The sequence below is a fragment of the Schistocerca serialis genome, chromosome 1, assembly GCF_023864345.2.
Source record: "Schistocerca serialis cubense isolate TAMUIC-IGC-003099 chromosome 1, iqSchSeri2.2, whole genome shotgun sequence".
In the NCBI taxonomy this organism is placed as follows: domain Eukaryota; kingdom Metazoa; phylum Arthropoda; class Insecta; order Orthoptera; family Acrididae; genus Schistocerca; species Schistocerca serialis.
In genome coordinates, this window is record NC_064638.1 from 868,278,873 (window position 1) to 868,292,890 (window position 14,018).

Sequence of the window (14,018 nt, forward strand, 5' to 3'; positions counted from 1 at the left end):
TATATTGAAGGTGAGGTGTCACGAGCTTCAGAGCATTTTGTGTGAATTAAAGCCAAGCACTGGAGTTGTATCTTATGACATGATAGTGTTGAGCAATCAGTAACGCCAGCGAGGCAGGCTGTGCCAGAGACAACGGACACGTACAGAGTACTGGCAAATATTAGTCTTGCACTACCTGCATTATGCTTGCTGGACTCCAGCAGCCACTGTGCATTATACACAGAAGCAGAACGTAAATCAGGAGGTGCAAAGAGCAACTTACACACTGTCAAATAATGTAGGGAATCCTCTCGAGGAGAAATAAGTGTGTGGCCTCCGGGATGTGATGCAGCAAGTGCACGTTACTGGGGGGTATTTACGCTTGGCGTTGCAGTGACCCTGGCAGAGTAGTTGTTGTTGAGTCTGCAGAGCATTGAAGAGCAGTCTCTTTATCGCTCCGTACAATGGGGTACGAGTAGGTGATAGTTGCAGTTTGTTAGAGCGCCTCAGGTGGTCTTTCTATAACACTTCACCTTCTCCAAGCATTTTATTTTTATCTCTTGCTTGTAATCTGCAGAGTTCCTTAGCTTACAAAATCCATCAGTAGTTCCTTGTCATCTTCCTTGTTTGGACTTGTAGCAGCTGCCGAGGAATCGACGAGTTCTCTACATAGATCCACCGTTGTAGTTCAGCTCTCTCTCCCGAACTCGACAGTGTACTTGAAACGGATTATTTTTTTAAGGGGGTGTGTTGTTGTTAGTGGTGGCGAACCCTTATGGCGGATGTTTGTTTTTACGATTTCATTTGCAGTAATGGTTTGGTTGAGCAGGATCGAGTCTTTGATGCTTACTGGTTGTTCATATGTTTTTTTGTTTTGCGCTGTTAGTTTTCGTTTGCAGTTGTTGGTTTTTTAGAGTCAATATTGTGTATTTGTCATATGTTTGTATGGTGTGACGCTTTGGAATTGTGTATGTATATTTTGCTGTTTGCAGCACAGTTTGTGTGTGTGTGTGTGTGTGTGTGGGTGGGTGCGTGTGGTTCATAGTATGTTTTTTGGCTAGCCTTCACTAATTGGGAGTTGTCTGTGGTTCGTAATTAAGGTTTTACGATCTTTTTCATTTATTGTGACATTCTAGATTCTTTATCGAATGGAAATCTCGTGGAAATTGTGGGGAAGCAAGCACTTATCGCCGGCCGCGGTGGTCTAGCGGTTCTAGGCGCTCAGTCCGGAACCTCGCGACTGCTACGGTCGCAGGTTCGAATCCTGCCTCGGGCATTGATGTGTGTGATGTCCTTAGGTTAGTTAGGTTTAAGTAGTTCTAAGTTCTAGGGGACTGATGACCACAGATGTTAAGTCCCATAGTGCTCAGAGCCATTTGAACCATTTGAACCAAGCACTTATCAGTATGTCTAATGTATTTTTCTCCCTCGCTCCGCCAAGGTCTACACGGCAGCGCCTAATGCTTGCCGTGCACAGAGGGAACAAAGAGATTGCCCAGTAATCTTATGTGAAATTAAATGTTGAAATATTGTTACCAGATTTCTCCAGATTATGTAACATTAAGCCAGTGTCGAAGGTTTCGAGTCCAAGCATGATCTGATAATTCTGCAAAAATCCAGTTTTTATGAACTTAGAAAGTTCTTTTGGAATTGGTTTCAGTTGGTTATAAAAACATTCTGTATAGGTTTTCATGAAGCTAACTTCTTTACTTCCTGAATTATTAAGTGAGAACCAATTTTTATGTCAAAAACTGTAAAAAAAGCTAGTTAGATTAACTGACCTTAGTAGAGAAGATACAAAGCTAAAATGACAGCACTGTATTTGATATGAGTAAGAACGAAAAAATAAAAATCGAGAGCTGCATCAAACCAGTCTCAGGAATGAAGACCACAACAACAACAACAATAATGAAACTGTACCCACTTTAACTGTGATATCGTAAATCGACAGAGGTACAGAAATTAAAAAGAGAAGTTCAGAGGCCACTATCTACCCTCAATTCCGTTGGAAAAATTCTGTAGGTTAAATTTTAAAAGTTATCCAGCTGATATTTTTATACAATACAAGCAGAGTAGAGACTTAGAGAAAAAATGGGATCATTGCAGATATTCAGATAACAACGACTTAAATAGTTTTCCAGTCAAAAGGGATGCTGAACAGCACTGCTGCCGACACTGGAAGCAATTTCAGAGCGAGTCCTTCCTTCGTCGTCCGCACCGAGATTACACAAAGGCCGACGCGTCTGCATCAGGGAGGGTAGAGCGAGTTATGGATGGTGATGCGAGGAGCGATATGTCGGCGGCCGCGGTTTTGGTCGCGCACGCAGAAGACACGATCCGTAACTCAGCGAGTGTGGAGGGCGGGAACTTGCTCCCAAACACGCGCCTTAGACGTAGGGGGGAGGCCACTGACGCAACCTGGTACCTGCCCCCTACATCGTCAGTGCCAGCGAAAGCTGCGTCGCGGACGAGACACCTGCCTCGCACGCGAATGGCTCGGTTCCAGAGGCTTCTGCGACCACAGCTGTAGTTAGTGAAAGTCTGGCGTTCCTGAAGGGGTTAATCCAGGCCGGAAACCAGACAGAGACGGAGGTGGACGCGACCGCGAGGGGCAACCTGACGCGGTAGCATCCTCGAGGAAGCGTTCTGCGGCGTCTTTGGAGGAAATCTCCGCTAAGAAGCCTGCAGCCTCAAAAAACATGGCGCCTAAGGTGCCCACGTAGGTCGCCAAGGATGACCTCCCCACCGACGACAGTTTCCAAGTACCGAAAAGGAAGCACGGGCAGCTGCTCTCACACGGGCACAGCGTTACCGACTGCAAACGAGTACCCGTATTTATTCGAATCTAAGCCGCACTCGAATCTAAGCCGCACCTGAAAAATGAGACTCGAAATAAAGGAAAAAAAAATTTTCCGGAATCTAAGCCGCACCTGAAATTTGAGACTCGAAATCAAGAGGAGAGAAAAGTTTTAGGCCGCACCCCCAAATCGAAAGAAAGGTCGAATGAATGACGATACAGCTACAGTAGGTTCGAGTTAAGCTTTACCAGGTAGCAGTTGCTATGCGTCAGACGCTCCGTCCGTATTTATACGGGTACCCTTCCTTTTTCACGTGCTTCGTCTGGTTTGAATTGATTGCTTATTTTTCTTTGATCTGATAAGTGCCGTTCTCTTTGTTATAGGTGTTTACGTCACTCTAAGCTGAAAATGCATTACTGTACTGTGTCATGCATTGTTTGTCGCATTCTGATAATGAGTGCTTACGGCCTGTCCCCGCCCGCGGCATGGCTTGATTTTGTGAGCGCTACCGCCGCTTACAATAAAAAAAAGAGAGAAATCGTCTCATTAGCGAAACAATGGCGAGAGACTGCTATTTGTTGTTACTTACACTGCTGCTTTCTTTGATAATGATCAACAAGAACCAAATAATAGACTGCGTATGACAGAAGACGTTCTGAACGAGAGCTTAGCGAAAATTTTTCTCTGTTTGAAAATCTTTGCAGACTCCTCTTTAGTACACTACATTCTGCACAGACTGTATCTCTATTAGGCATAAGAATAATACGAATATAAACATGACATGATATGTATATTCTTCCGCGTTTGCTGTTGTCTCACTCTAGTTTCGTAGTTTATTAGGCAGACAGGATTTAAATGAGATAGTAGCAAACATGAAAGAATACATCGCAAAATGTTTATATTCGTATTATTCTTATGGTGAAGAGAATACTGCGTGTGATTCACAATTCATAAAAGTTCCTATTAGCAACCATCTCTTCTCACAGGTAGGAAAGTATTCAGAACGTAGAGTTGGTCATATTGACAAACTTCCCAAACAGTCTTGCCAGTCGGATTTTCGTAGTACGTTGAAATGCTGTTACATTCGAAGATGAACAATACGGAATTTGTATTTACTTCGATGGATAACGTATGAAAATGCAGTAGTCGAAACTCAGGGCGGAGAAGAAAGCTCGTCTTCCACCTTTTTTTTTTAATTTATTTACTGACGCAGAGGTTTTGGCGTCAGTATTTATCTTTGTGCCTGCAAAGCATGCCTGTGCAGCGCTACATATATTCGACGACAGAAGTTAGTTGTGGCGGCACCTACCAACATTTTTCAGAACTTCCGCAGACGGTTTTTTGGATTACAAAAACTGGAAAAAAGTGCGGCTTAGATTCGAGTAAATACGGGTATGTCACTGACTGATGGCAACAATGCACAACCAAGTAGACCAAATACGGCCGCACTTCCTCCCATTGTTATGCAATGGTCGAGCTATTTTAAGAGTTTTCAACAGTTCTTAAATAGTGCGGTCCAGTCGCGGTTAGAACAACGGGCCGCGACACTTTTAAGATCACTGTGAAGTCTCGAGAGGATCACGATGCGATTATGGATGTGGGTAAAGCCCATGGTCTGCCATACTGCACCCACTCGTCTGAGCCATTCAAGCTGCCGAGGAAGTGTTCCAGAAACTACCTTTCCAAATGGACCCAGACCATCTTAAAGAGGAGCTGGAAGAACTACGTTCCGGCGTCAGAGAGGTCTCCCGCATGAAAATGCCGTACACAAATGAACAGACCTCACTGTTTACAGTTATCTTGACCGACAACATAGAAAATACAGAAATACTCCAGCTGAAAAACATCGCGAACATCGCCGGAATACAGGTTGGAAAGTTTCGCAACAAGGGGCAGAGCGCACAATGTTTTCACTGCCAAGGTCTAAATCATGTAGCTAGGTTCTGCACTACGCCGCCCAAATGCGTAAAATGCGCTGGGCCGCACGAAAGTCGTGAGCTCAAAACAAAGCCAGAGGAAACACCCCAGTGCTGCAACTGCAGGTGTAACACTTTCCGAAAAGCATACGCAAAGCAGCGCGCCAATAAAACTCCGGCCAGACAAGTTACTGCTGGCCTTAGTTTAAGTAATGAGGAGAAAGGATACCTTAAGCCCCCCCCCCCTCCCCCTGTCTTAGGCTGTACCGGCACAGCCTCGTATGGAAAAGCGGACAAATGGTCATTGCTCGCCCATCGACATAAATCACAGGCTGAAATGAATGCAGCGGACTCTTGAAGTCGTTACGTTATTCGATCGTCGTGTCATACGGAATGTGTTACGCTTGATACAGTATTTGCTGTGAGATTCTGTCCTCAGCACTGTCCACTTAAGCCTTGGACGGCGTTAATGGCGACTGACATGACATGATTGTTTTTTTTTTTTCGATCGAATGTGATATGGCGTATAGATTAAGAAACTGTAAAAGTGACCTTAATTGGACTAATAATGTAGCTGGAAAGCCTGTGTTTCGTTTTCGATGTTCTGTTTCATGTGCCGCCAACTATATTATAGAAAACCGCGTGGCAAGTGTTTGAGGCTATTCTCTTCTTTTAAGGCGAGCAATTGACTTTTCGTAATTGGGAACAAAGAGAGGAAGTTGTCTCTGTATTGTCTCGAGTGCTGAGTATTATAGGACAAGCTTGAATGATTTTCAAAACAAATTCTTTTGCGTGTGAACTTTTGTCAGAATATACTGCTGAGTTAAACGACAATAGGCTTCCATATTTTGTCATTGTCGTTCCTGACCCTTGTGCACTATTCTTAGAAAGAACATTTTATTTCGGTTTTGTTGAGCTGAATTTTGGATCAGTGGACTGAAGGCTATGAACAGTAGGTTCTCTTCCTCATTCTAGGTATTAGTCCAAATAGTTCTCAAGCCCTTGGGAAACGCTGTGTTATCCAAAAATCTCATAAGGCTACCAAACATTAAAAACGTTCAGAAACGGAAGAGAACAAACATTTTTCTTTTTACGTACCGCCCCACAATTTAAATGGCATCTTCCAACAATGTTATGATCTGTGGATCCTGTTGCTGTGACTCGGTGAGTTCATTATAATCCATACTGACAGTCGCTTCATTAATGTATGAGAGAATATCAGCCACAATGTTGCCAGCACCTTTGAGAGGTCGCACGTCTTTCGTAAATTGACCGATAAAATGAAGGTGGGAGAAGTGGTGAGAGTTACAATCCTTGCCTGGATTAAGGATGGAGTATAGTAATGGGAATGGTTCGTAAAAATTGTGTGTTTGCCTTTCATGTCTTCTCGAAAATGTTTGACCTCTTCGTAATAGAGTCATGAGTTACCTGTTGGGGGCTGGACATTTGTTCTTTTTTCTCTTACAAAAACCACAATGGTTGTTGGTGATCGCCGTTGTTTGCTGTAAAACTCCATCAATAGGGCTTCCCTGGTGTCTGTAGTAACATACAAAGGTGCCAGAGACACTGGACGTGCCTTGGTAACTGCTCAGTGTAAACAATCTTTCATTTGATGGAACGCATGTTGCATGTGGTTGGTCCATGTGCAGTACCTGTTTGTATCTTGTATCCTTTCCAATCAAAGTATCAGAGATTGTGCTTGTATTGCCACTGTCTATGGTAATAAGCAATGGTGGAAATTGACCATGCCGAAGAAACATCACAATTCATGGAAATTTGTTGGCCTAGACATCTGCCAGGTGAGGCCCATGCGTTGCTGTGTTGGTCTGATACCAGTTCCTGTCACTGAATCACCTAGGGACGTACTTCCTGATGGCAGAGTTGACATTTTTCCTAGCTGACATCTATATCGTACCGAAGATTCAGAGAATTGGCAGAGGGGACTTTCGCGATGTTGGAAAGATGACGATAATACGAGGATGTCATCCTAATAAGAAAAAGGAAATCTACAGATAACTCCGCCAATAAAATGTTACCAAATCTGTGTGGATTATTCAATCTGAGGGGCATATAAAGAAACTCATCTAGTCCAAACAGCATAATTACTGCAGCTGTTGTTATTTCTCCAGGACCCATTGGAATTTGTAAATATATGTCTTCTGGCAGTCCAATATGCAGAATATAGAGGCACCAGCTAAGGCGTGTGCAAAATCTTGATTCCACAGTATCAGGTATCGATGTCTGACACCTCTCTTTCCCTGAGGGACATTTAAGACAAACGAAACACCAGCTACACTTGGTGAGAGATCTGTGTACTGACGTCAGCGTTACTGACATGGGATATTTAAGACAAATGGAACACCGCCTACACTGGGCCAGAGATCTGTGCACTGACGGCAGCGTTACTGACGTGGGACATTTAAGACAAACGGAACACTGTATATACTGGGCATGGAGATCTGTGCACCAACATGGGCGTTACTGACCAGGGACATTTAAGACAAACGGAACACAGGATACACTGGGGCCAGAGATCTGTGCACTGACATCTGCCTGCCTGACCTGGGATATTTAAGACAAACAGGACATTTACTACACTGGAGACGGAGATCTGTACACTGAAATCGGCGTTACTGAGCTAGGACATTGAAGACAAACGGAACACTGGCGACACTGGGGCCAGAGATTTGTGCTTGGACATCAGCGTTACTGACCTGGGACTCTTAAGACAAACGGACCATTGGCTGCAGTAGGGCCGGAGATCTGTGCAGTGAAATCAGCATTACTGAGCTGGAACATTTAAAAGAAACAGAACATTGGCCATACTGGGGTCGGAGATCGGTGCGGTGACATCGGCGTTACTGGGCAGGAACATTTAAGACAAATGGAACATTGGCTACACTGGGGCCAGTGATCTGTGCATGGACATCAGCGTTACTGAACAGGACTTTTAAGATAAATGGAACATGTGCTACCCTGGGTTCGGAGATCTGTGCAGGGACATCAGCATTACTGAGCTGGAACATTTAAGACAAACGGAACATTGCCTACACTGGGGCCAGTGATCTGTGCATGGACATCAGCGTTACTGAACAGGACTTTTAAGATAAATGGAACATGTGCTACCCTGGGGTCGGAGATCTGTGCAGGGACATCAGCATTACTGAGCTGGAACATTTAAGACAAACGGAACATTGGCTACACTGGGGCCAGAGATCTGTGCATGGACATCAGCGTTACTGAACAGGACTTTTAAGATAAATGGAACATGTGCTACCCTGGGGTCGGAGATCTGTCCAGGGACATCAGCATTACTGAGCTGGAACATTTAAGACAAATGGAACATTGGCTACACTGGGGCCGGTGATCTGTGCACTGACATCGGCGTTACTGAACTGGGACATTTAAGACAAATGGGACACTGTCTACACTGGGGCCGGAGATATGTACACTGACACTGGCGTTACTGAGGTGGGACATTTAAAACAAACAGAACACTGCCTACACTGGGAGCAGACATCTGTGCACGGACATCAGCGTTACTTACCTGGGACTTTTAAGATAAACGGAACATTGGCTACACTGGAGTCGGAGATCTGTGCAAGGACATAAGCGTTACTGAGCTGGGACATTTAAGACAAACGGAAACCTGGCTACACTGGGGCCAGAGATGTGTGCGCTGACATCGGCGTTATCGAGCTGACACTTTTAATACAAGCAGAACACTGGCTACACTGGGATTGGAGATCTGTGCACTGGCATTTTCGTAACTGACCTGCATAAACATGTAAGATTCGTCTTGAGTTGCGTGTGCATATTGTTGGGAGAAACTGTGCACCTGTGGCTGTAACCGATGACGCTAGGATATCGATATGTTTCTGTACGGGAGGTATTGCATCATTGCGTGCATAGCTCAGTGTCGATATCATCTAGATTTAATAATTTTTTTTCAATATTTCATCCAGGTATATAACCTGCTTATCGTCTTGGAGTGTCCAGCAGAATTTTCAACCGATCCCTGAAGAGTTCCCACGTCCTTCAGAACTGTCTGAATGCGTGGAATCGGAACGTTAGATTGCTTTACTAGGTACTTTTTGTCTTCACACAATTTGCTTGTAGCTATTCACTTTATAGATATACCAATTCTTTTCTTTAGTTAGTTAATTTTGGTTGTAAGTACTTGTTCTTCTCGTATAATTTCGGTTTTTCCTTCCTCGTGTCTTCATAACATTCAGTAACGGCTAATTTACGTCAACAGTCGTGAAATGCCAGGTGAAGGGATCTCGGAGTCCGAGGTCCACTGTGCAGGTGATTATGCTATGTAGGAGGGGCGGCCGCGCGGGATTAGCCGAGCGGTCTGGGGCTGCAGTCATGGACTGTTCGGCTGGTCCCGGCGGAGGTTCGAGTCCTTCCTCGGGCATGGGTGCGTGTGTTTGTCCTTAGGATAATTTAGGTTAAGTAGTGTGTAAGTTTAGGGACTGATGATCTTAGTAGTTAAGTCCCATAAGATTTCACACATATTTGAACATTTTTTAGGAGGGGCGTTTAGTAAGTAATGCAACACATTTATTTTTTTTTTTTTTTTTGCCGAAAGCATGTTGGTTTTATTCAGGATTCCAGTGCACTATATTATTCCCCACTCTTTTGGCTACAATACCCTATTTTTCAACATAATTTCCGTTCAATGAGACGGTCTTACGCCGCCTTACTGGGAGGGCCTTTATGCCCGCGTGGTACCACTCTACAGGTCGACGTCGGAGCAAAATCTGGCTGCATCAGTAACGTCCTCATCATCCACGTAATGCTTCCCGCGGAGTGCATTCATCATTGAGCCAAACAGATGGAAGTCGGAAGGCGCGAGATCCGGGCTGTAGGGTGGCCGAAGTGGAACGGTCCAATTAAGTTTTGTGAGCTCCTCACGGGTACACAGACTTGTGCGAGGCCTTGTTGTCATGGAGAAGGAGAAGTTCGTTAGCATTTTTGTGGCGATGAACACATTGAAATCGTTTCTTCAGTATCCTGAGTATACCGCAATACACATCAGAGTTGATATTGCACCACGAGGGAGGATGTCAAACAGAATAACCCCTTCAGAGACCCAATAGACTGTCGTCATGGCTTTACCAGCTTTCGTAGGAGAGGTAGTGTGGTGCCACTCCATGGATTTCCGTTTTGTTTCCGGTTCGAAGTGATGCACCCATGTTTCATCGCTTGTGACGACGTTCGACAAAAAATTGACTCTATCAGCCTCGTACACTGCAAGCAATTTCGCACAGATAATCCTTTGTTGGTCTTGATGGTCTTCTATTACACAACTTGCCATTCAAATTGCTACACCAAGAAGAAATGCAGATGATAAACGGGTATTCGTTGGACAAATATATTAAACTAGAACTGACATGTGATTACATTTTCACGCAATTTGGGTGCATAGATCCTGAGAAATCAGTTCCCAGAACAACCACCTCTGGCCGTAATAACGGCCTTGATACACCTGGGCATTGAGTCAAACAGAGATTGGTTGGCGTGTACATGTACAGCTGCCCATGCAGTTTCAACACGATACCACAGTTCATCAAGAGTAGTGACTGGCGTATTGTGACGAGCCAGTTGCTCTGCCACCATTGACCAGACGTTTTCAATTGGTGAGAGATCTGGAGAATGTGCTGGCCAGGGCATCAGTCGAACATTTTCTGTATCCAGAAAGGCCCGTACAGGAGCTGCAACATGCGGTCGTGCATTATCCTGCTGAAATGTAGGGCTTCGCAGGGATCGAATGAAGGGTAGAGCCACGGGTCGTAACACATCCGAAATGTAACGTCCACTGTTCAAAGTGCCGTCAATGCGAACAAGAGGTGACCGAGACGTGTAACCAATGGCACCCGATACCATCACGCCGGATGATACGCCAGTATGGCGATGACGAATACACGCTTCCAATGTGCGTTCACTGCGATGTCGCCAAACACGGATGCGACCATCATGATGCTGTAAACAGAACCTGCATTCATCCGAAAAAATACGTTTTCCCATTCGTGCATCCATGCTGCAGCGTCAAGGGTAACCGCAGCCATGGTCTCCGAGCTGATAGTCCATACTGCTGCAAACGTCGTCGAACTGTTCGTGTAGATGGTTGTTGCCTTGCAAACGTCCCCATCTGTTGACTCAGGGATCGAGACGTGGCTGCACGATCCGTTACAGCCATGCGGATAAGATGCCTGTCATCTCGACTGCTAGTGATACGAGGCCGTTGGGATCCAGCACGGCGTTCCGTATTACCCTCCTGAACCCACCGATTCCATATTCTGGTAACAGTCATTGGATCTCGACCAACGCGAGTAGCAATGTCGCGATACGATGAACCGCAATCACGATAGGCTACAATCCGACCTTTATCAAAGTCGGAAACGTGATGGTACGCATTGCTCCTCCTTACACGAGGCATCACAACAATGTTTCACCAGGCAACGCCGGTCAACTGCTGTTTGTGTATGAGGAATCGGTTGGAAACTTTCCTCACGTCAGCACGTTGTAGGTGTCGCCACCGGCGCCAACCTTGTGTGAGTGCTCTGAAAAGCTAATCATTTGCGTATCATAGCATCTGCTTCCTGTCGGTTAAATTTCGCGTCTGTAGCACGTCATCTTCGTGGTGTAGCAATTTTAATGGCCAGTAGTGTAAGTAGTGAGGAATCCAGCGAGCACACACCTTTGATACCACAGCCGGTGGACAAATTTGTCAGTACTACCAATAGAGACGTGCACTTCAGCAGCAAGGTGTTTGATTGTGATCCGTCGATCAGCTCAAATGAGTGTGTCTACACGTTCCAACACTGCACAAGTCACAGCTGTGTGCGGCCAGCCGGCAGGCGGGGGATCGAACAGGTTTGCGCGACCTTGTTGCGATGATAACCAACGCCTCGTGCAAAGACTTACCGTGCTTTTGTTCACTGCTAGGTCCCCGTAGACACACTGCAAGTTCCTATCACCGATGCTCTGGTTATCCGCCAAAAGAAACTCAGCGATAGCTCTCTGCTTGGAACGCTCCTCTGCTACGGCCATTTTGAAGACTGCATACAGTGACTGTTAGAACATCATGAAATTATTGGAGCTGAAGCGAGAATATTCCACGAACTCCCACAACAAATTCCGCATTTTATCACCCTAAATTGGCTGAGAAAAAAAAGTGTTGCATTACTTATCGAACGCCCCTCGTATCTGCTTGTCAGTGTGCTCCCTCCCGCTGTTGGATAAGCAGCTGCCAGCAGCAAGTCATATACTCTTAGCTCACTTGTTTGTTACATAGTTTAATTCTTAATTTCTTTACGTTTTTTTGGGTACTTGCATTGTTTAATTCATAAATTTAGGGCGTATTATAGTATTTGAGAATTGTAGCATCGCGTTTTAGTACCTGAATAGTGTAAAATCGCATTGTCTCCTTTCGCCACCGAGCAGTGTGTCAGCAGTGCCCAAGAAGAAGCAATATTGCATTTACTAGGCAATCTTGTATTTTAATAACCGTTTAAATTTTGTGTCGAATTGTTTGTGCTCTCTGTAGATTAGTTCAGACGTTCTTTGCACAACAGTTTTTAGCATGGATAGGGACAGCAACTGCTGTGTTCCGATGCGGGCTGAGTTGGCATCCCTTCGCTCCCAGCTTCAGGCAGTGTTGGCTTTGGTCACACAGCTTGAGGCTGTTGCCAATGGACATCACTGTGGGGATCCGGATGGGGGTTTGTCGGGGACGGCCATCTCGTCCCACACATCCCCCGATCGGACTACGGCTGTGGCTGCCCGGGATACTGCCCACATTGAGGCTGACCCCTCACCCGTGGTAGAGCGGGAGGTCGTCTCGAGGTGTGTCAGGGGGCGAAAGACATTCTGGAGGGCTGAACGAAAGGCCTCTCCAGTTTGTCTGACGAACCGGTTTCAGGCTCTGTCTCCAGCTGATACTGATCTTCGGCTGGACATGGCTGCTTGTCCTGTTCCAGAGGTTGCCCCTCAGTCTGCAAAATCCGGGCGGTCTATAAAGGCACATTTGCATGCCGAGCGTGAGTTTCCTCGGAAACGCGAGATATTAATTAAATAAATAATCAGTGACAAATAAATAAAGCCTATGGCACACAACTGCAGCGCTGTGTCGCTGATAAAACAAAAGTACATTTTCGTTAGTCGTATGTTTGATTAAAAAAAAAAAAGAAGAGCTCTCGTTGAAGTGGTGCGAGAAGCACGTATTTTAGTTTATTGTCTGGCACACCGCCATACTTCATGATATAGAAAATTACTGCGAGTTGCAACCATACTAGGCACTCGATTCTGTAAAGAATTTATATTTATAAAAGTAAGTAGGATTATGAACTGTAGGCTTATTCATTGAATATATCTGATTTAATTAACTGTGTAATTTTTTTGTTTAGTAGACAATCACCTCTGTACGACGTTTTGGCATGGCTGGCAAATTATTGTAATATTGAGATTTAGTTTATGAGTCCGCACCTACCGCAGCAGTCTTTGGAAACGATTTAATTACGAAGTCCGATTATTTCAGTTTTATTTCACGGTCAAGTACGAGTAACATTGCCTTTACGAAAAAGCCATTGTCAAGCGTCTGATACCGAATAATCAAAACCTGACGGCTCATAGGAGAGCCAATCATACAGATAAAAATAATTAATATTTTATAATATTTTATTTTATTTTATTTTATTTATTTTATATTGGCGACTGCGTGTCGGACTTGTTATTTTGTCATTTGTTACATTGTTCTCTTTGTTTCATGTGAAAAATCAACCTTCTGGTCCTGGACTTGACTATATGAGAAATAAAAAAAATCAGAAGATATTTGCCAATTATAAAATTTTGCGGGAAGACGCAAAGAAGCTTCCAGCAAAATAAGGTAAGACGCAGCATCTTTGCATTAGCAGGCTTGACCAGACGTATAATTCAGTGTATTAGCTTTTCAGTAAAATTCTGTAGTGTTTCTTTTCCGCATAACAGTTTCAGTGATAAATTCCATTCTCAGTATTTTTCCTTAAACAATAACGTATGCAACAATACCAATACACGAGTGTACAATATGGCCGACTTCTGTACGATATCATGTAACATGGCCAGCAGCCATTACCAATAATCTCAAATTCAGTTTATATTTTTAAATTAACAGACAGCCATTGTTGCTACGACCGATTCATGCTCAACTGCATTTTATTTTAAAACCAGTGTCAAACATTAATTTCTTGAAATATATAGCACGTGTGGCATGGTAATAACTAGAAAACAATACGCAAAAATGGAACAGCAAAGACGTACTATTCAGACGCAATCCGAC